We start from the raw sequence: 23,127 nt of genomic DNA, 5'->3' as shown, positions 1-23,127 counted from the left end.
GACCGATCTGGGCGCTTCTCTGGGCCAAGGGGGTTTCCTCCTGACCTCCGGGAGGCGAAGGGCCTGGGGATCTGGGGGTGGCGGGAATCGGCCTCTGGTGGCAGGAGGGGGGTGGCCAGCGGGGACCCAGGACTGGCTTCACGTGGCTAAAATGGCCGGGCATCTCGGCAGCTCTGTATCCCGGGCTGGAGCCCTTTCCTTTGCCAGAAGGGGACCCTCTGCTTGTGCGTCGGGGGTCGTGTGAACTCAGCCCTTGCAGTTCGTGAACCTGGTTTGGGGGCACGAAGCAGCCCTTAGTCTGGCTTGTCCGCCATCGGCCTCGTTCGAGGGAGAATTCAAGGGGCTGCAAACGAAGGGGGGCATAAAGGGGGGGGAAGCAGCCTGGCCGCCCTCCTGCGCCCACCTGAGCCCGTCGGCATCGCGGGTCCCCTCCGGACGGGCCTTCCTGGCCTGCAGAGAATCTCCTCGCCAGCTGTTGGAATAAAATGCTTGCTTATCAGAAACTTGATTCAGGCTTCTGCAGTGTGGACAGGCCAGTGGCCGGCACACGAACCAGAAACCTAGGATGAGGGAAGGTACCAGATAATAAAAGCACCTAAAAGCACGATAAGGCGATCACTGCTTGAGAAATACCTGATGCCACGTAAGCAAGTAGGGAAACGTATAACCATGACAGGCTATACAGGAAACATAGAATAAACCAATAGTGTTGCTTAAAGCTGTTGCATGACTATAAAAGGCTATATGCCCCCACAACCTGCCCCCACAACCTGCTTCCTGACTTGTAATACCCAATAAAAGAGTAGTTCAGAACACGCTCTGGGCTCACTCACCTCGAGGAAAACCTGCGTGTTTGTCTTCACTCTCGCCTGTCGAGACCCCATGAGTGGCCCACCCTGATGCGGACTGCAAAGCCGCATTGTGGTGACCCCGACGTGATCGCGTGACTTCACGAGGTGCGTCTCGGACCGTCCTTACTTATTCGCTCGAGGGGAGCTGTGCACTCGTCCCGTCTGAAACACGGCTGGATATTCGTAAGTATGGGCGGAAAATTCTCTCAACAACAGACAGCGCATCTGAAGGAATTGAGGGAATTAACCGAATCTTCCTCTAAAATTTCTTCAGACGGAGGCAAAACCCTCCCACGTTTGAAAAACAAAGAATTAATTGGCCTTTTGTCTTACATTTGGCAACAATGTCCATCATACCCTGAAAAGGGTCACTGAAAATATCCACATGGACAAAATTGGGGGAATACTTCCACGCGGCCCCTAGGGCCCCGGTCCAAATTCTGACCTCATGGCGTGTGGTCATGGAATGCTTAATGATTCACCATAAATTCGACAACCAAATGCCGGCAGAACCCATACCACCCCCGTATGATTCTGTTAAAAATTCTCCGGCCACTTTACTTCCCATGTCAGCAGGTTCTGGGTGCCTTGATCCAGCCAATGGTCCCACGGCTCCCATGGCTCCAAGCTCCCCCCTGACTATAAAACCTCAAAGGGGGGGTCACATAATCAGAGCTATGCAGACTGCTCAGCAGTCAGGTCAACTCTCTGCTGAGGATCTTGAAGCGTGTGCAATGTTTCCGGTGACCTGGGTGGTGCCCGCCGGAGCTGCTGCGGGCGCTCCCGGCCAGCCGGTGCATACGCACATAGATGACAAACAAATCAAAGAGATTAAAAGTGCTGTTAGAGATTATGGCCTGCAGTCGCGTTATGTTCTGGGCTTGCTTACTTCGCTTTCTACTGCTGCTGTGGAAATGCTGCTTGCAGATTGGCAGTCGCTTTTTGGCATGATTTTAACCCCTGCTCAATATGTAATTTGGAATTCGGAGTACGGCAAACAGGCTGCCGTTGCCATAAATGCTGGACTCCCTCAAAATGTTACTGCTGACGATGTCCTGGGGACTGGCACCATCAGCACTATCGCACAACAGCAAAACTCCGATAGAGCTGCTTTTCCTATTATTAAAAATTGTGCCTTAGCGGCCTTACGAAAGGTTGCTGACAATCAGGGCAAACCTTTGCAAACCTTTTCTAAAATAATTCAATCGCCTACAGAAGACTATTCTTCCTTTATTAGTCGCCTTCAAGTTGCATTAGAACGCCAAATTGACAACGTAGATGCTAGAGGTGAACTGTGTATGAAATTGGCTTATGAAAACGCTAATTCGGACTGTCAAAAGGTGCTCCAGCCCATAGCTAACAAACCTGGCATCACCCTGGCTGATTTTCTCCAAGCATGTCGTATTGTCGGAACCACCAGCCACAAAATGGCTGCGCTGGCCTCCGCCATTACCACGACCTTGCTTCCGCCTTCTTCTTCCTCCCTCGCGCCACAAGACGCACTTCCTGTGTCACGCCCTGCCGGAAATTGCTTCAATTGCGGGAAACCTGGTCATTTCAAATCTCAGTGCAGGGCATCGCAGTTCCTCCCAACAGGCAGTCAAGCCTAAGACCGTTTGTCCAAAATGCAAAAAAGGATTTCATTGGGCCAACCAATGCAGGTCCTTTAATCAAAGTCAGCAGAATTCGGGAAACTGATTGTGGGGCATGCAGCCAGCCCCACCCCCAAGGCTGAATTACCCAGTGAGGACCCGTCCCCTCACTCTGTAGAGATGACTGCGGACGAGACCGTGACCTATTCTTTACCCGCTCATGTTTATCATCTTTTTATATCGCCTCGCTCGCCTTTGACGTTGCCCCCCGAAATGCCGGTGCTTGTTTTCCCTAACTTGGACCTTACCGCTCAAGGAGTCATAGCTGCCCCCTTTTTGCGCAGTGCTGACTCCTTTTCTGATTTCGCCTTGGCAATTATGGTTAATTCTCCGGTAACCATCAAACAGGGAGATGTGGTGGCGACAATGATCCCCCTTGAGACTTTTTCTGACTGTATGACTATAGAGCAAAACGTCAACTCCAAAAGGCCAGTAGCCGAGTTTAAACTCAATGGACGTTCTTTTTCCGGTCTTCTAGATACCGGTGCCGACGTCTCGTCATCTGCTCAGCTGAATGGCCCGCCGATTGGCCTACTGACCCTGCCCCATCCGTCAGAGGGGTAGGAGGGATCCAGACGGCTCAGATCAGCTGCAATTGGATCTCAGTCACGTCAGCCACAAGCCCTGTTACCGCTTTCATTAAGCCTGTAGTTTTACCTTTACATACTAACTTGTGGGGACGAGATTTGATGTCCCAATTCCAAACCAAGCTTATTTTGCAATAATGGCTGTTTCAGCTGTTTTGCGGCTGGAATTGCAATCTCAAACTCCAGTCTGGATAGATCAATGGCCGCTCACAGTGGAAAAACTCACTGTATTAAAACAATTGGTCAATGAACAATTGGACAATGGGCACCTTGAGCCCTCTTTAAGCCCTTATAACACTCCAGTCTTTGTAATTAAAAAGAAATCCGGTAAATGGAGATTTCTTCATGACCTTAGGGCGGTGAATGCAATTATCAAACCAATGGGGCGCTGCAATGTGGCCTCCCAAATCCAAATTTGATTCCTCAAAGTTACGATATGATGATCATTGATCTTAAAGATTGCTTTTTCTCTATACCCTTGCATCCTAAAGATAAACATATCTTTGCCTTTACTGTACCTGCGCTCAATAATTCTCAACCAACTTCTCGCTATCAATGGAAAGTTTTGCCACAGGGAATGCTGAACAGCCCCACCATGTGTCAATACTTTGTATCGCAGGTTTTACAACCCTATAGGGATAAATACTCGTCATTTTTAGTTTATCATTACATGGATGACATTCTGGTTGCTGCACCAGGACCCAAAGGTACTGTCTTAAAAACATTGCCTCACCTACAACACATATTGCAACAAGGAGGATTACATATTGCACCAGACAAAGTACAACTTTCATCACCTTTTCATTATTTGGGACACAAGGTGCTTGAATCACACGCTAACCCCTGTTTGCCGAACATTCAATTGCCACCTGCGCCTACCTTGCTACAATTACAGCAATATTTGGGATCCATCAACTGGATCCGCCCCTACATAGGTCTTTCCACCATTCAACTTTCTCCCTTATTCACGGCACTAACTAAAGGAAAGCAACCTGCAGATGTCATCCCTTTGCAAAAGGAACAATTGGACACTGTAAAATTAATTAATCAGGTCCTACGTACCAAATGGGTGGATCGCATGAAAGACAACTTGCCTTTCTCTTTGCTCCTACTGAACACGCTGACACTGCCAACAGGTGCGGTGGTTCAGGTGACACCTTCATTGCTAATCCTTGAATGGATCCACCTGTCTCACACGCCTCGTGCAACGCTTACTACTAAACCCGCTCAATTTGCTTCCCTTATTACCAAAGGTCGGCTGCGGTCTAAGGCCCTGGCTGGTGTTGAACCCTCTGTCGTTTATGTTCCTTGCTCTCTCTCCACATGGGAGTCACTGCTAGCGGTCAGCGACCACCTTCAGTTTGCCCTCGCTGACTGGCCTGGCACTGTCTCTTGCCATCCACCACCAGACCCTCGGGTACAACTTCTCAGAACCACTCCCTTTATTTGGCAAACTCCTATGTCTCCTTTCCCCATTCATGATGCAGTCACTGTCTTCGCCGACGGCAGCAAAAAATCTGGCGCCTGCGCTTGGCAGATTGACGGCCAATGGCACACAAAAACCACCCCTCCACAATCCTCCGCCCAACGGGCAGAGCTTTATGCTTCCATCCTTGCTTTTGAGGCCTTTCCTCATCAATCTTTTAACCTTATTCTCGACAGTTTTTATGTTTCCCAAATTATTTCCTCCATTTATCAAGCCTATTTATCCCCTCTATCGAACCAACTCTTCTATCCTTGTTTCTGTCCTTACAACACCTCATTTCTAAAAGGACTCATTTTTTCCATGTTGCACACATTCGTAGCCACCAACCGTTCCCTGGTATCCTCCAGGAAGGAAATAGCGTGGCCGACGCTGCGGCCGCGGCTGCATCCTCCTCCCCACTCATTTTTGCCTTTTCCTCACCCACTCCGTGGGAAAGTCATTCCTATTTCCACCAGAATAAAAAGGCGCTCATTAAGCAGTTCAAAATTTCTGCTACAGAGGCCACTGCAATTTTACAGCAATGCCCCACCTGTAGCAAACAAGCGCACTCTGTGCCCATGGGAGTTAACCCCAGGGGGACAGAGTGCAACCAAATTTGGCAAATGGATGTTACCCAATATGCTTCTTTTTCCCCATGGAAGTACTTACACGTTTCCATTGACACTTACTCGGGGTTCATCATGGCCACCCCTCAAAGGGGCGAAGCCTCTAAACACATTATTAATCATTGTATTCGAACCTTTGCAACGCTGGGACGCCCAAAAGAACTTAAAACAGACAATGGGCCTGGCTATACAGGCAGTGCTTTTGCCGCCTTTTCCCAGAAATGGGGAATCACACACAAATTCGGCATACCATACAACAGCAAAGGTCAAGCCATAATTGAAAGAGCAAATCAGACCTTAAAACATGCTCTTGACAGATATATAGAAACCAAGGGAAAGGGCCCCCTAGCCTCCCAGCGGTGCAAGACATTCTCAACCTTTGCCTCTATACTCTTAACTTTCTCAACTTGACCGGACTACCTGCCACTTCTGCTGCTTGTCGTCACTTTGCCTCACAACCTGCCGCTGACCACCAACGACCACTTGTCTACTATCGTTGCCTGCCAGACCCCGCCTGGAGAGGGCCTGCGCAACTCATCACCTGGGGTCGAGGTTACGCGGCCATTCAGCTTCCCGATAAGGTTCTGTGGGTCCCTGGTCGCTGCGTCCGTCCTTGTCATCTCCCGCTTTCGCCGGACGCCCAAGACGCCCCTCCTCCTCCCCACATAAGAGGCCTTACTGGTGTCACTCCGGAAGCTGACCCTCAACGTACGGCCGAGGAAGAGGACAGCAGGGACAACAGAAGGTAGACCAAGGGAAGGGCCTCAATCAAAATGTCACATCTGCCTCAATTGGGAAGAATACTGTGGTTCCCGGTTGCCCTTCAGCTACTGAGCGTTGCCCTCTGCGCACCTAACTATGCGCAGCACAATCCCCATCAACCCCAGAACCTAACGTGGGCGGTATTGGACGCACACGCAGACATCCTGAACTCCACTTCATCTATGGCGGTGCCGGGGTCCTGGTTTCCTGACCTGTACTTTGACTTTGGAGTGATGATGGACACCACCACTTCTCCCAACAGACCGGGTATGGTTAGCCACAGATGGATCAAGAGATGGCCCCTTTATGTCTGCCCCGGCCATGTCAGGGCAACAACATACCGGAAGAAGTGTGGTGGGGAAAACGATTACTTTTGTGCGGACTGGAGCTGCGTCTCCACGGGAGAAATAACATGGAACCCCCCTTTCAGAGGTGATCTTATTACACTCAGACGGACTGGTGAGAACGTACGATGTGAGCAAAACCAATTTGGAACATATGTTAATTGTAATCCGGTTAAAATCTCTTTCACCGCTGAGGGAAAACGACACACGGGGTGGCAGTCAGGGGTCACTTGGGGAGGCCGGGTTCATGATAAAACCGGGGAGCCGGGGAATATTTTTACTATACGCCTAACACAAACCCCCATAGAACCCCCGGTACCGGTGGGCCCCAAGACAATACCAGCCAACCGCAGGGAGCCACCCCCACAACCCACCCCCACTCCCGGGAAAAGTTCGCCTACTTCCATCGGTTATTCTTTCCCCTTCACGGAGCCGCCCTGGGAACCCCCTTTGGGACATCGTCACAGCCACCTATCACATGGTCAATGACACCAATCCCAACCTTACTACAGCCTGCTGGTTTTGCTACGATGTTCGACCCCCATGTTATGAGGCTGTAGGGCTTGTTTCTCCATACAACACTTCCTCGAATGACAAGGCATGCAGATGGAAACATGGCTCACAAACATTGCAGTCAATCTCAGGCAAGGGAACCTGCCTTGGACAGGTTCCCACACAGTATGAACAATACTGCAACACAACACATAGTGAGGTTGATACAACACTCTTTTACATACCACCCACAGATGGATGGTGGGCTTGCTCTACAGGCCTCACGGCCTGTGCCCATGGTCATGTAATAAGCACCAAAGGTTTTTGCATCCTTGTCCAGGTCATGCCACGCATATACTACCACACAGAAGAAGAAGTTTACAACACTTACTCAGGGTCAGAACTCACAAGACACAAGCGTGAACCCATTTCCACCCTCACAGTAGCTCTCTTGGTAGGACTTGGCCTAACAGGAGCAGGAACTGGGATAGCATCCTTTGCAAATCAGTATGTCCAATACCACCACCTTAGGGCAGCCATCGATGAAGACTTAGAGAGAATAGAAACTTCGATCTCTCACTTACAAAAATCCCTAACCTCCCTCTCAGAAGTGGTCTTGCAGAACAGAAGAGGCCTTGATTTACTTTTTCTAAAAGAGGGGGGGTTATGTGTGGCTTTAAGAGAAGAATGTTGCTTCTATGCAGATCACTCTGGCATAGTGCAGGACTCCATGACCAAACTCAGGGAGGGCCTGGATAAACGTAAAAAGGAGAGGGAGGGTCAGCAAGGATGGTCTCAATCCTGGTTCAACTTTTCCCCATGGTTGACCACCCTGATAGGTACCATAGCAGGACCACTGATATTGCTACTCCTTGCATGTACATTAGGCCCCTGCATTTTATCTCGCCTAACAAAATTTGTGGAAACCAAAATAGGTGCCTTGGAAAATATGGTACTGGAACGCCACCATTACCAACCAATACGGTCTGGAGAAAATATGGAAAAAGCATCCCTCCGCATATTAGACTCTGACGAAGAGTTGGAATCCACCAGTTTTACTTTTAAAACAAAAACGGAGGAGATGTTGGAATAAAATGCTTGCTTATCAGAAACTTGATTCAGGCTTCTGCAGTGTGGACAGGCCAGTGGCCGGCACACGAACCAGAAACCTAGGATGAGGGAAGGTACCAGATAATAAAAGCACCTAAAAGCACGATAAGGCGATCACTGCTTGAGAAATACCTGATGCCACGTAAGCAAGTAGGGAAACGTATAACCATGACAGGCTATACAGGAAACATAGAATAAACCAATAGTGTTGCTTAAAGCTGTTGCATGACTATAAAAGGCTATATGCCCCCACAACCTGCCCCCACAACCTGCTTCCTGACTTGTAATACCCAATAAAAGAGTAGTTCAGAACACGCTCTGGGCTCACTCACCTCGAGGAAAACCTGCGTGTTTGTCTTCACTCTCGCCTGTCGAGACCCCATGAGTGGCCCACCCTGATGCGGACTGCAAAGCCGCAGCCAGCACCAGGAGATGTTCGGGGATCCCCACTTTTCTCACAATTTCCACACCGAAAGGCTTTTCCATCCTCAGGGGAGCACAGAAGGACTTTTTTCGATGCTCTTTGCCTTTCTCAATTATCCAGCCTGCCTCAGCAATAAAGACACACCAAATAACGTCACAACAACCACACAACACACAGCAGCCAAGAAGAATCACTCAAAAAGGCCAGGAACCCTTTTGCAGAGGGGCCTGTCACACACCCGGGGCCCCAGACTCGGGGACAGAATGGGGCCTTCGGGGCCCTTCGAAAAGCCAGGAGGGTCGGGTCAGCCTCTCCTCCGCAGGGCTGTTGTTCCAGAGGGCAGGGGCCACGGCAGAAAACGCTCTCCTCCTGGGCCCCAAACGGGCCCCTCCTGCTGGATCAGATGGGAGAGGTGGCCCCATAAGTGGTGTGGCCCCCATCTGTGGAGGGCCTTAAAGGGGACCGCCGGCACCCTGAATCAGCCCCAGAGACAGGCAGGAGCCAAGGCAGCAGCGGGTCTCCTGCGCCCAGAAAGAGACGCCACGGACTGCCCGCGCCAGCCCTTGCTGCCCAGCTGAAGCCTCCGTATGCTCTCCAAGGGCAGCCCCGCGGAGAGCGCCTTGCAGCAGTCCAGCTTGGGGGAGAGTGGGTGGAAACTCCTTGAGCTGCTTTTCTTTGTCTTGGCCACTGCTGCCCCCCGCCTTTGGCTCCTTCGCTCCCCATTTCTGACTCCTGTCATTTCCTGACATCCGTCTGGCTCCCCTTCAGGTCAGGACCTCCGGCACGAGACGGTCCCCCCCCCAAGTCTCTCCTCCTCCCCCCCCCCCGTCAGGAGGATTGGAAGGTTCAAGACTCGAATTTGGGCCTTTTCCAACAAACTGTTGTTCAGTGGCAAGAAATGTGGGATTTGGAAGAGGAAGGAAAAGGCGGATCCGGAGCCTCCAGAGAGTTTTTCCAAGAGTTTTTGTTCCTCCCCAGAAAACTTTCAGTTCCCCAGAGCCCCCCGCAAGGCCTGGCGGGTGACAGGTGCTGCAGGAGGGCTCCAGTTTCGCTCCCGCAGCACCAGGGGCCCCCAGACTGTGGCCCCCCAGGAGCAGGCTGAGCCTCCTCACTCACACCCCGTGGAAAACACACACACACGGACACACAGGTGGGCTGTGCCAGGCATGCTCGTTCCACCAAATTAGGGAGTCTGGACTGCCGTGAGCACCTCTCGGTCAGGCGATGGGCTCCCCTGGATGACTGCAATTCCCAGTTGCGCGTCCCAGTTCCCCAGGAACGTTCCCGGTCGCTGCTGGTGAACTTGCTCTGCGGTCTGAATCCCAGCCGGGAATCAGGGACGAGACGCTGCTCGGACCTGGAAGAGGGGAGCAGCCGCCCGGCCCTGCGAGGGAGTAAAGCAAGATCCAGCTGCTCTCCTCTGGGCCCGATCCAGGTTGCCGAGGACACAGACATGCCTGGAAGTCCGGGTCCGGCATGGGGGGAATGAGGGGAGTGGGGCTCCCCTTGCCTCTGCATCATTCCAGGTCAGCTTTTTCTTGTAAAATCCGTAACAATGGTGCTCAGACCTGAACCCGTTCCGGGGACACTCCTGTGCTTCCAGGCCTGTTGGAGGAGAGAGGAAACGTTGTTCTGGCTCTGACCCCCCTCGCTCTGAACCCCCCAATTTGCTCTATGCGGTTTGTCCAGGATGGGTTGCTGCCAGAGGTTTTCCTGACCTTCACTGACTCAGTCCTTGAAGGTCTGAGCAGAGAGCTTTGCTGACCTTCAGTTTGGTAGTGACCAGTAGTCCCACTGCACGCAACCCTCCTCTCTATTGTCCCGCCATGAACGGGTGTTTTCTCCCCCATTTACACGGCTGGTCCCATAACCACCCTTCGAGGAGTCCATCAGCCAAGACCTACCTCGTATGAAGAAAGAGACCACCAGGAGCCCAAAAGGGGCAGAGAGAAACTAGAGGTGAACCCCGTCTGCAAGGGAGAAGAAAGAGCCGACTAACTGGAGGGGCTGCGGTCACCGGATTTCATGGTGGCCTGCAGCTGTGTTGATTTCAGGAGGAGACTGGATAAATTCAAGGAGGAGCACGGGATCTCAAAGGCTCCTAGTCTTGCTGGCTGTTTATCCTGAATCACGGGGGATATATAATGAAGTATATTAATAAATTCCCCTTCATGGATCACTGCCTTGTCGTGGCGAAGGGGCTTGCGTAACTCAGAGAAGCCATGAGCTACGCCGTGCAGGGCCACCCAAGACGGACAGGTCACGACAGAGAGTTCGGACAGAATGTGGTCCGCTGGAGAAGGAAATGGCAACCCACTCCAGGATCCTTGCCAAGAAAACCCCACGGACAATGTCAAAAGGCTAAAAGATGTGACGCCGGAAGATGAGCCCCTCAGGTCGGAAGGTGACCAATGTGCTACTGGGGAAGAGCGGAGGGCAATTCCAAGTAGCTCCAGAAAGAGTGAAGCGGCTGGGCCAAAGCCGAAAGGACGCTTAGCTGCGGATGTATCTGGAAGCGAAAAGAAGGTCCGATGCTGTAAAGAACAATATTGTATAGGTACCTGGAAGGTAAGATCGATGAACCAAGGCAAGCTGGAGGTGGTCAAACATGAGATGACAAGATTGGACGGCGACATCTTGGGAATCAGCGAATTGAAATGGACGGGAATGGGTGAATTTAATTCGGGTGACCTTTATATCTACTACTGTGGGCAAGAAACCCTTAGAAGAAATGGAGTTGCACTCATAGTCAATAAGAGAGTGGGAAAGGCAGTAATGGGGTACAACCTCAAAAACGACAGAATGATCTCAGTGCGTATCCAAGGCAAACCATTCAACATCACAGTCATCCAAGTCTATGCCCCAACCACTGATCCTGAAGAAGCTGAGGTTGACCGCTTCTATGAAGACCTACAACACCTTCTAGAACTAGCACCAAAAAAAGATGTCCTTTTCATCATAGGGGATTGGAATGCTAAAGCGGGAAGTCAAGGAGTAACCGGAATAACAGGCAAGCTTGGCCTTGGAGCACAAAATGAAGCAGGGCAAAGACTAATAGAGTCCTGTCAAGAGAACAAGCTAGTCATAGCAAACACTCTTTTCCAACAACACAAGAGACGACTCTACACATGGACATCACCAGATGGTCAATACCGAAGCCAGATTGATTACATACTTTGCAGCCAAAGATGGAGAAGCTCTATACAGACAGCAAAAACAAGACCAGGAGCTGACTGTGGCTCAGATCATGAGCTTCTTACTGCAAAATTTAGGCTTAAATTGAAGAAGGTAGGGAAAACCACTAGACCACTCAGGTATGACTTAGATCATATTCCTTGTGAGTACACAGTGAAGGGGATGAATAGATTTAGAGGATTAGATTTGGTAGACAGAGTGCCTGAAGAACTATGGACGGAGGTCCGTAACATTGTACAGGAGGCAGCAACTAAAACCATCCCAAGGAAAAAGAAATGCAAGGAAGCAAAATGGCTGTCTGATGAGGCTTTACAAATAGCTGTGGAAAGAAGGAATGCGAAAAGCAAGGGTGAAAGGGAAAGATATAAGCAACTGAATGCAGATTTCCAGAGAATAGCAAGGAGAGATAAGAAGGCCTTCTTAAACGAACAATGCAAAGAAATCGAGGAAAACAATAGAATGGGGAAGACTAGAGATCTCTACAAGAAAATTGGAGATATCAAAGGAGCGTTTAGTGCAAAGATGGGCATGATAAAGGACAAAAAAGGCAGGGACCTAACAGAAGCAGAAGAGGTGGCAAGAATACACAGAAGAACTATACAAGAAAGATCTTAATGTCCCTGATGTCCACGCTGGTGTGATCACTGACCTTGAGCCAGACATCCTAGAGAGTGAAGTCAAGTGGGCCTTAGGAAGCATTGCTAACAACAAAGCTAGTGGAGATGACAGTATTCCAGCTGAGTTATTTAAAATACTAAAAGACGATGGTGTTAAAGTGCTGCACTCAATATGCCAGCAAGTTGGGAAAACGCAACAGTGGCCACGGGATTGGAAAAGGTCAGTTTACGTTCCAATTCCAAAGAAGGGCAATGCCAAAGAATGCTCAAACTATCGCACAATTGCACTCATTTCACATGCTAGCAAGGTTATGCTCAAAATCCTACAAGCTAGGCTTCAGCAGTACGTGAACCGAGAACTACCGGATGTACAAGCTGGGTTTCGAAGAGGCAGAGGAACTAGAGATCAAATCGCCAACATTCGCTGGATCATGGAGAAAGCACGAGAGTTCCAGAAAAATATCTACTTCTGCTTCATTGACTATGCAAAAGCCTTTGATTGTGTGGATCACAACAAACTGTGGCAAGTTCTTAAAGAGATGGGGGTACCAGACCATCTTACCTGTCTCCTGAGAAATCTGTATGCGGGCCAAGAAGCAACAGTTAGAACCGGTCACGGAACAACCGATTGGTTCAAAATAGGGAAAGGAGTACGACAAGGCTGTATACTGTCACCCTGCTTATTTAACCTATATGCAGAGTGCATCATGAGAAATGCCAGGCTGGAAGAATCACAAGCCGGAATTAAGATTGCAGGGAGAATCATCAACAACCTCAGATATGCAGACGATACCACCCTAATGGCAGAAAGTGAAGAAGAACTAAAGAGCCTCTTGATGAGGGTGAAAGAGGAGAGTGCGAAAGCTGGCTTGAAACTCAACGTTAAAAAAACTAAGATCATGGCATCTGGACCCATCAATTCCTGGCAAATAGAAGGGGTAGAAATGGAAGCAGTAACAGAATTCATTTATTTAGGCTCCAAGATCACCGCAGACGGAGACTGCAGCCATGAAATTAAAAGACGCTTGCTCCTTGGGAGGAAAGCCATGGCAAGCCTAGATAGCATATTAAAAAGCAGAGACGTCACCTTGCCGACAAAGATCCGCATAGTCAGAGCTATGGTTTTTCCAGTAGTAATGTATGGCTGTGAGAGCTGGACCATAAAGAAGGCTGAGCGCCGAAGAATTGATGCCTTTGAACTGTGGTGCTGGAGAAGACTCTTGAGAGTCCCCTGGACTGCTAGGAGGTCAAACCAGTCAATCTTAAAGGAAATCAACCCTGATTGCTCATTGGAAGGACTGATAATGAAGCTCAAGCTCAGATACTTTGGCCACCTAATGCGAAGAGAGGACTCTTTGGAAAAGACCCTGATGCTGGGAAAGACTGAAGGCAAAAGGAGAAGAGGACGGCAGAGGATGAGATGGTTCGATAGCATCACTGAAGCAATGAGCATGAAACTGAGCAAACTCAGGGAGGCAGTGAAGGACAGGAAGGCCTGGCGCAAAATGGTTCATGGGATCACGAAGAGTCGGACACGACTTAACGATTGAACAACAACAACAATATTAATAAATTACAATACCATCCTTAATTGTCCAACAACAGCTTGCCATCCTGTTCATGCTCGTGCCTGAAGACCCCGGTTGACCCCTGTGGGACATAGAATGGTGGCTTAGATGGACTCCCCGCCACTCTCCCCTTCCATCTTTACGCTCTTAGCGAAGAACCTCAGGAAAAGCAAGCATAAATGCTCCTGCAGAAGAGGTTTTCCATTCTTTGGCTTTTTGGTAAATTGCAGAAACATAAAAGGCCACGCATGAGGAGAACTTCACCTCATGATTAACCTGAAGATGTCAATAGCCCACCTGTCATGCCTTGCCTGACACTCACGGAATTACCTTTAAAAAAGAAAACTGCGGTTAGCATAATACCGTGCTCAGAGACAGTCAGTATCTCCATATTAAATGCTATGGACCTGCCAGAAGTGCCCCCTTGTCCTGCTGGTGGGTCCCTGAAGTACCTCAGTGGCTGCTCTGGGGATCTCCAACAGGTAACTAAGGGTGCTACTTACATGTCAGGCTTTGTGTGTTCTCAGGAGAGAGGGCAATTTTTGCCCCTTCGAGGCGCAATGCTGGCGGTTCCTGAACCATTGATCTACGAGCCGGGTGGGGAGTGGTGTGTAGGTGTGAGAAACAGTCATTGAAAGGAAAAACCCTGCTGAACTCAGAAGCACATCAAGATCATTTTTATGTGGGCGTTCACATGTGAGCACCGGTCCAGGCGATGAGAGACAAATGATGCTGGAAAGGGGAAAATATGTCCCAGCGGATCTCAAACATCTGAGGAAAATCTTCTCGGGTGCAACGTGGGCATTGTAGGAGGAGAACTGTTAGTCTGGCAGCAAAACATCAAGGGGAGGCTAGCGTGACAGAGGACAGACTTTGCGCAGAAGAATGAATGGACACAGGGTTGGCATCAGGGCTGGGGAATTCTGGGAGTTGAAGTCCACCCATCTTAGAGTGGTTGAGGTTAACCAACACTGTGCTAGAGAAAGGTGGAGATGAAAGGCAAGCAGGTGCATGTGAAGAAAAACTGAGTACACTTTCATTGTCTTGTTTTTAATCACAAAAAAAGTGAAGAACTTTGACATAAAAGTCTATCGGATCCATTCATGTGACACTGGCACCTGTCAGATACGGGGCAATCTCTAGATTCCCCTCTTGCTGTCATTCATACATACAACCTTCCTCCCTTTATTTTGGGGGTTTTACGCTAAACCCTTTTCATTCGCTTTGCCCATGCTGGGCCGTGACAACCAGGTTTCCACCGGGCATCTTAAGAAGGGCTACAAAGAGAAAGGCCTGTTCCTTGCTAAATCTTGCACCTAAGTTATTTCTCCGATCATCTTGATGATACTGCATCAGCCTTCGACCCTGTGTTGTCCAGAGGCATTGGGACTGGGACTCCCAGAATTCCTAGCTGCATGGTGAGAGGGTGTCCTGCATGGGAATTATGGGGGCTGCAGTCCCAATGAACAAGGGTGTCCCAATCATAGCACTGTCTCCTGTTCAGTTCATTGCTTACCAGCTGGCCAAGAATATCAGTCATTATATCTATGGCTTGTATTCCTTGTTCAGTAATTTTATTTCAGCAGGAAATTTCTCTGTCATTCAGAGGGCAGAAGAAAGCCTCTGGTCTTTTTTGCTCACACGGGCCTCCACCTCAACACAAGCAGAGAAATTGTGGTGGAGCTTTGTCGCGGGGTTGGAAATAATATTTATGGGTGGACCTTTTGTTAGAAACAGAAAAAAATGAAATTATGTTGTATGGATTGATGATTAGAAATAATGCGAGTTAATAGAAATAATGGAAGTTATGTTGTAAATTCAGAGCAAGAGTTTGAGGTATATTATTACTTATATCTGTTGCAAGGAGGGTCGGAAGTCAATTCTTTTCTTTTGTTATTTCTCTTCTTTTCTTTTCTGCACTTTTGATCTTTACTATTTTCTTTTTGTCCAATCTTCTTCTTCTTCTTCTTCTTCTTCTTCTTCTTCTTCTTCTTCTTCTTCTTCTTCTTCTTCTTCTTCTTCTTCTTCTTCTTCTTCTTCTTCTTCTTCTTCTTCTTCTTCTTCTTCTTCTTCTTCTTCTTCTTTCTCTTAATAGCAGTTTTTGTTAGTTTTTACTGTTCTTTTTAAAAGGTTTAATTAAAGTTATGATTAAAAGAAGGAAAATTATTTGTGGGGTTCCCCAAGATTTGTACTTTGCTTGCTGTGCTCTTTTACCAGAAGACATTTAGGCCTTTGGCTCAGCGAGAAGATCCAGAACCATGTCCTTAGAACAGACCCTGCCTCTTCACAGCTGAGGCAAAATCAGCTGAAGTCTTACAAAACCTAATCTATTCTTTCCTTCCATCTCTCTCTATCTACCTCTGTTGAACTCCAGAAGGACTCTGGGAGACTAACATTTTTAAAAAACACAGAAAAGACTCGGCCATCCAGGCCAACTGCAGGAGCAACCCTGCCTCCTGCCCCCCGGGCTCCACAGACCTTCCACCCCAAGGAGAAGAACATCCCCAGGGTGGGAACTAAATGGATTTCTCAGGGGGGAATCATTCGGGGGCAGGTGCCGTGACAGAGAAGGGACCCCTCCTGGAGCCTGCTAAATGGCATTGTTTGATGGTTGCTGTTCAGTCGTTAAGTCGTGTCCGCCTCTTCGTGGCCCCATGACCACATCGCGCAGGCCTTCCTGTCCTTCACTGCCTCCCGGGGTTTGCTCAGTTTCATGCTCGTTGCTTCGGCGATGCTCTCTAACCATCTCCTCCTCTGCCGTCCCGTTCTCCTTTCGCCTTCCATCTTGCCTAAAGGACATCTCATTCCTGGGAACGGAGATGAAGGGAAGGTCACCCTGGTTGCCTAAAATCACAGAATCACAGAGCCGTGACGTTGGAAGGGAGCGCAAGGGTAACATGGTCCCACCCTCTGCAACGTGCATGAGAACCACTTCAAGCGTCTGTGAAGCACGGCCATCCAGCCTCTTCTTAAAAGGAGGGACCCACAGCCTCCACAGGGAGGTGGCTCCGCCGTTGTGCAGATCTATCATCGGGAAGTTTTCCTTATATTTAAATGAAATCTCGGAAGCCGCACTTGTACCCATTATTTCTGATCAGCTATTTTCGGATCATCTCCCCAGTAACGTGGCTTATGTACCCAAACCGGAATATCTCCCCTCAGAGCTTTTGGTTCCTGGGTTCAGTGGGTAGCCTGTCGTAGCCTGCTGGGCTACGTAGTCTTTTATTAGACCTTCCATGCCGTAATGTTCTGGCACAACCGCTTCCAGAGATACCAGAGTCCTGATGTATTTTGACCCTAATCCTGTCCATCCAACCAAAGGGGCTATATATGTATAGTCCAAAGTGGCCCAGATCAGAAAATTGACACCAACTGTTGCCTTCCAGTATTTAATACTTGATGATAAGTAACCTTGATGATACAGCTCCAGATCTGGAAAACCGAATCCTCCCTCCTTAACCGATAATTGCATTTTCTGTAAAGATATTCTCGGAGTTGAAGAACCCCACTGAAACCTTCTAAACAAAGAATTAATTTCCTGAAAATATGTTCCAGATATATGAATGGGATTCCTCCCAGAACCTGGGAATAATGTTCATTTTGAGAGGGTTCACCTTTCCCCAAAGGGTGAGGTTTAATGACTCCCATCTGTCTGCATCTGGAGAAACCCCTCTCTATATTTTATTAATGTTACCTGTTGCTAACTGAGTTATATCCTTTGGTATACACATACCTAAAGGTTGAATAGATCCGATACAGATACGGAATTGATATTCCTTAAATGGCGGGGTAACCGAATTTTCACGTGCTTCACAAGTGCAGAGAGCCTCGTGAACGAGAGACTTTAGCGCTGCAGTCGGGTGTCTTAGATCACGTTAGAAGAGGAGGGGGGTTTTTTCCCTACTCTCCTCCTCTTTGGATTATATATTTTTTTCTTTTTTTGTCTTATTGATATCTAAGATCTATCTCTGGACTACACTTTCAGATGGTGGTGAGTCACTTTTTTATTCTCTGTCATGGAATGTAATGGGTGGAAATTGACAAGTGGACTTTGCTACGATATGGAAATGTTTTATGGATTTTAAATAGAGGATTTCCTAAATTGTGAATGGTTTGCCTTTTCTATGGGATTAAAAAAAATTTCTTTTTCTTGGCTCATAAACGTATATTGGACTTTGAATCTGCCGTTGGATTTTTATAGCTGAGTTTTCCCTTTTCTCCATGTTGAACTGAAAAGCTTGAGAACTGAGAACTGTTTTTATACTTTATTATCTATATTTGGGAACAATAAGAGACAGCTTTCTATAGCTGGGAGTATAACTGCTGTGTTGCTGGAGAATGTGGAAGGAAGCTGTTGCTACTGGAGTACAACTGTTGTTCTTTGAAGACGTTGACCTTTCTACTGCTTACAATGGCCTTAAGAGGGAAGAAGGATAAGGAAAAGGATGGACCAAAGAGACACAAAATGAATGAAAAAACGGACAATTTAAAGAAGGAATTGACTCAAGAATTTAGAAACGAGGTCAGGAAAGCGAAGGATGTGGTGGATAATTTGTTAACTGATCTCAAGAATACTCAAGGACAGGTACCGTTGTCAGAAATAAAGTCAGAAGCAGTCACTAAATTGATATTGATCGAAATCTGGGTGCTGTTGCATTAGCAGAAATGAGGGAGAAAGAATTCATCTTGAGATTGAGATCAGTAAGAGGAAATCCTGGGGAAGATCTGAGAAAATTTATTATTACCGCGCTAGCACAATTCTTAGAGATGGAGGAACAAGATTTAGACTCTGAAATAGATAACGTTTATAGAGTCAATTCACGTTATGCTAGAGAAAAAAGGTCCCGAGAGATATACGAATTCATTTCGTACGGGAGGTCACAAGAGAACAAATTTTGAAAACACATTATAATGAGGGATGGAGTATCGCGGGTAAAAAGGGGATTGATTATCTTAAAAGAAATACCTTTGCGAATCTTGAGAAAAAGAAAGGATTACTCCTTCTTCACAGATAAATTAAAGCAACATGGTATTTCTTTTAGATGGGAGAGATTAGAAGGAGTGTCTTTTATGTATAAAGAGCAAAGATTCAGAATAAATTCTATTTTAAAGGCAGAAGCCTTTTTGGACAAATATAAGGCAGACTTTTGCAATACCCATAAAGAAATAGAAGAAAAAGAAAAGGAAAAGACTACAGAAGACATCGAAACCAGTGTGGATTTAACAAAACTTGGGGCTTCTGGAGTGAAGACTCTAATATAAATATACTCATGGATTACAAATACTTAACCTGGAATATAAATGGAGCAAATGCTCCTCAAAACAGAAAGAATTTTTTTTATTTATTAAAGAAACTGAATTGGGATATAATCTGTTTGCAAGAGACACATATTTGTAGAAAAGATATTAAGTACTTGGTTCGGAAACAAATTGGAGAAGAATTTATATCGGCTGGACCAGAAAAGACTAAAGGGGTTGTTTTGTACATACAATCAAAATTGAATCCACAATTGATTTTGACTGAGGATGGAGGAAGATATGTGGCAGTTGAAGTTAGTATACAAGGGGTCAAAACACTAGTTGTTGGACTGTATGGCCCAAATGTTGATAAAGGGATATTTGATAAAAATCTGATGGATAAATTGATGGACTTACAGTACGGGAATTAGTGCCTTATGGGTGATTGGAATGGGGTGATTTCTCCAATACGAGAATTGGTGCCTTATGGGTGACTGGAATGGGGTGATTTCTCCGAGAATTGGTGCCTTATGGGTGACTGGAATGGGGTGATTTCTCCAATACGGGAATTGGTGCCTTATGGGTGACTGGAATGGGGTGATTTCTCCAATACGAGAATTGGTGCCTTATGGGTGACTGGAATGGGGTGATTTCTCCAATACGAGAATTGGTGCCTTATGGGTGACTGGAATGGGGTGATTTCTCCAATACGAGAATTGGTGCCTTATGGGTGACTGGAATGGGGTGATTTCTCCAATACGAGAATTGGTGCCTTATGGGTGACTGGAATGGGGTGATTTCTCCAATACGAGAATTGGTGCCTTATGGGTGACTGGAATGGGGTGATTTCTCCAATGGAAGTCAAACAGTCTCCAAAAGGGCTGAGACTTAAACAAGAAAAACTACCCCAAACATTCTTTGATTTGAAAGACATGTTGGATTTACAAGATATTTGGAGACCTTTAAATGGAAATTCCAAGGAATATACCTATTATTCTGAGAGATTTAAGTCCTTTTCTCGAATAGATGTTTTGGATTTCTAAAACGGATGTTTCTAAAGTTGACACGGCGGCGTTCGATACCGTCGACCACGGACGGCTCAGGGAATTGGGGGTGGGCGGCACAGTTTTGTACTGGTTCACCTCCTTTCTCCGGGGCCAATCCCAATTAGTGGTGATGGGGAGCGAGAGGTCCCATCCTCGGCCCCTCCTCTGTGGGGTGCCGCAGGGCTCGGTTCTCTCTCTGCTCCTGTTCAACATCTACACGAATCCGCTGGGTGGAATCATCCACCACCACGGGATGAGGTATCATCAATATACAGATGATACCCAGTTATACGTCTCCATCCCTGGTGATCTGAGTGATGGTGGGACCACCCTTTTGCGGTACCTGGAGGCTGTGGGGGTCTGGATGGGGAACAACAGGCTTCAGCTGAACCCTAGCAAGACGGAGTGGCTGTGGGTCAATGGCTGCTCTGCATCCGGGACGTTATCACTGTTGGTTCTGGATGGGGTGGCACTGCCCCAGACAGACCCAGTGCGTAATCTGGGGGTCCTCCTGGACTCACGGCTCCTGCTCGAAGAGCAGGTGGCAGCCGTGGCCAGGAGGGCTTTTGCACAGCTTCGGGTTGTGCACCAGTTACCCCCTTTCCTGGATCGGGATGCCCTTCAAACGGTCACTCATGCCCTTGTTATCTCCCAGATAGACTACTGCAATGCCCTCTACATGGGGCTACCCTTGAAGAGTATCCAGAAGCTTCAGCTGGTCCAGAATGCAGCCGCACAGGCAATTTTTGGGGACCAAAGAAGGACCCATATAACACCTCTGCTCTGTGAGCTGCATTGGGTACCAGGTTGCTTCCGGGTCCAATTCAAGGTGTTGGTTATCACCTTTACAGCCCTACATGGCATGGGACCAGGTTACCTGACGGACCGCCTCGCCCCCATGATTTCAACCCGTCCCACCCGATCTCACAGAGAGGGCATGCTCCGGACCCCCTCGGCAAAAGAACTCTGACTAGCGGGGTCCAGAAGGCGGGCCTTCTCTGCTGTGGCCCTTGCCCCCGGAGGTGAGACTCCAGGCCTTTCGGAGGGATTTGAAGACCTGGCTCTGCCATCTGGCCTGGGGCGAGGAGGGAGGATATCAGAAATGGGGTTGGCTGGTGTGGCCCCTATCGGCCTCTTGGATCTTTTAATCTCTTTTTATCCCTGTAAGTGTGGTTCTTTTTATAACTTTTAATCATGTATTTATGATTTTAATTTGATGTAAGCTGCCCAGAGTCCCCCATTGTGGGGAGATGGGCGGGGACAAGCCCACTAAATGAATGAATGAATGAATGAATGAATGAATGAATGAATGAATAAATAAATAAATAAATAAATAAATAAATATTTCCTAAGATTTTTTCACACCATAATCCTGTTAAGTTGACTATTAAAGGGGAAAAGAGTACACTTCGATGGAGACTAAATGAGACAATTTTACGGAAAGATGAAATAGTGGATACTTGTAAAAAGAAGATAAGAGAGTTTTTTTAACTGAATATGAATAAAGGCACTAACAGAGAAACTTTTGGGATGCCGATGTGGACTTCTATACAAGAAGCTTTTTATAGAACTGAAAAGAGATAAAAATAAATGTATGAGATACAAAGACTTATTAGAAAAAGAGCAAGGAGAATATAAAATCAAATCAAAAGAGCAATTGGTTTTAGAAGGACATACTTTTCAATGGCTTTCTTATATGCAATATAAAGAAAAATTCAAAATCGATAAAAAAGAATTTGGATTTGAACAGAATAAATCGGAATTTGAAATTCAACTATGTGAAACAGATGAACACTTAATAGCCAAAATGTATAAAATCTTGAGAGAAGAAATGGTTGAAGAACAAGTTAAAGAATGCATGATTAAATGGGCAAAAAATATTGGACATAATATACATATGCAGCAATGGGAAAATATGTGGTCTAAAGGATTAAAATTTACTTTATGTTATAATTTGACAGAAAATTCTTATAAAATGTTGTATCGATGGTACATGACACCCCAAAGACTATCAAAGATGTATGGGACAATTTCCAACGTTTGTTCGAAATGTAACCAACAAGAAGGGTCATTCTACCACTTGTGGTGGACATGTAAAATTGCAAAGAAATTTTGGACTCAAATACAAACCTTGATGCAGAGCATACTACAAATACAGATTCCATTTAAACCAGAATTATTCCTGTTGGGGATAATGGACTTTCAAATTGGAAAGCATCTTATTAGAATTACTCAGTACATGATTACCGCAGCAAGACTTTTGTATGCACAATTTTGGAAAACCCAGACACTACCAACAATACAAGAATGGTTGTTAAAACTGATGGAAATGGCCGAAAATGATAAACTGACTTGTTTATTAAAAGAAAATTCAAATAATTATTACCTTAAAGAATGGAAACCATTGATGGGCTATTTGCAAATGCAGGCGGGGCAAAGCTTACAGGGGGATTTGAAGATTACATTATAAATGTCCTGGGATATGTTTTGACAAAGAATTATTCCTACTTAATGCATTAAAAACTAGCCCTTATGATACTCTTATTATTCCTATGACCAGAGATAGATTGGAAGTTATCTATTTTTCGTGTCTTTTTTCCTTTTCTTTTACTTTATCTCACTTCTTCTTTTCCTTTTCTTTATAATTTGTATTTTCAATTTTCTTTTCCATTTCTAACTTTTAACTTTGTAATCTTAAAATCTTAATAAATTACTATTAAAATAAAAAGAGTACATGGAGAAATTTGCTTAAGAGAGGACATCTCTGAAGAGTAAGTACAAAATAGGCTTTTTAAGGCTTCCAAGGAGACCATCAACTGAGCAGGATTCGTTGACCGATGTTGGGCATCAGTAGTGACTGCCCTTGAGCGCCAGGAAGCAGGAAGAGACAGAGAGAATATTTTTAAAACTTCAGGAAAAAGTTTAAAAGCCATCTGGGCACTACAAGAAGATGAATTCCAAGGTAATTAACATTTACCTTGTGGGAGAGAAGGTGAAACAAAGCGAGGACGACATCCAACCCACCTTCTCGAAGGGATGAAGAAGCAGCAAGGTAATCGGAACAGTTAGGCCAGACCTTCCGACCACGTGGGCTGGAGTTCAACGCCAGTCTCAGAAACAGAGACCTGGACAAATGCCTTTGTTGCTGGC

At 46.8% G+C, this 23,127-nt stretch overlaps 1 protein-coding gene and 1 long non-coding RNA gene across 2 annotated transcripts in view; both read left to right on the top strand.

Moving 5' to 3' along the window:
• LOC103051008 (H-2 class II histocompatibility antigen, E-S beta chain-like) overlaps positions 1–23,127 on the top strand; it is a 273,476-nt gene that overhangs the window by 211,140 nt on the left and 39,209 nt on the right. The gene's annotated exons all lie outside the window — the stretch shown is intronic.
• On the top strand, positions 480–8,232 carry LOC148216001 (uncharacterized). Its single transcript, XR_015796305.1, has 2 exons — positions 480–1,034; positions 5,689–8,232. It is a non-coding gene; the product is annotated as an uncharacterized LOC148216001 (long non-coding RNA).

Source organism: Python bivittatus, unplaced genomic scaffold, assembly GCF_059951505.1.
Source record: "Python bivittatus isolate LINGU-HERP-01145 unplaced genomic scaffold, Pbiv_v1 ctg000330_np1212, whole genome shotgun sequence".
Taxonomy (NCBI): Eukaryota; Metazoa; Chordata; class Lepidosauria; order Squamata; family Pythonidae; genus Python; species Python bivittatus.
The sequence above is the reverse complement of the archived record's forward strand: the minus strand, read 5'-3'. Positions and strand labels throughout refer to the sequence as shown.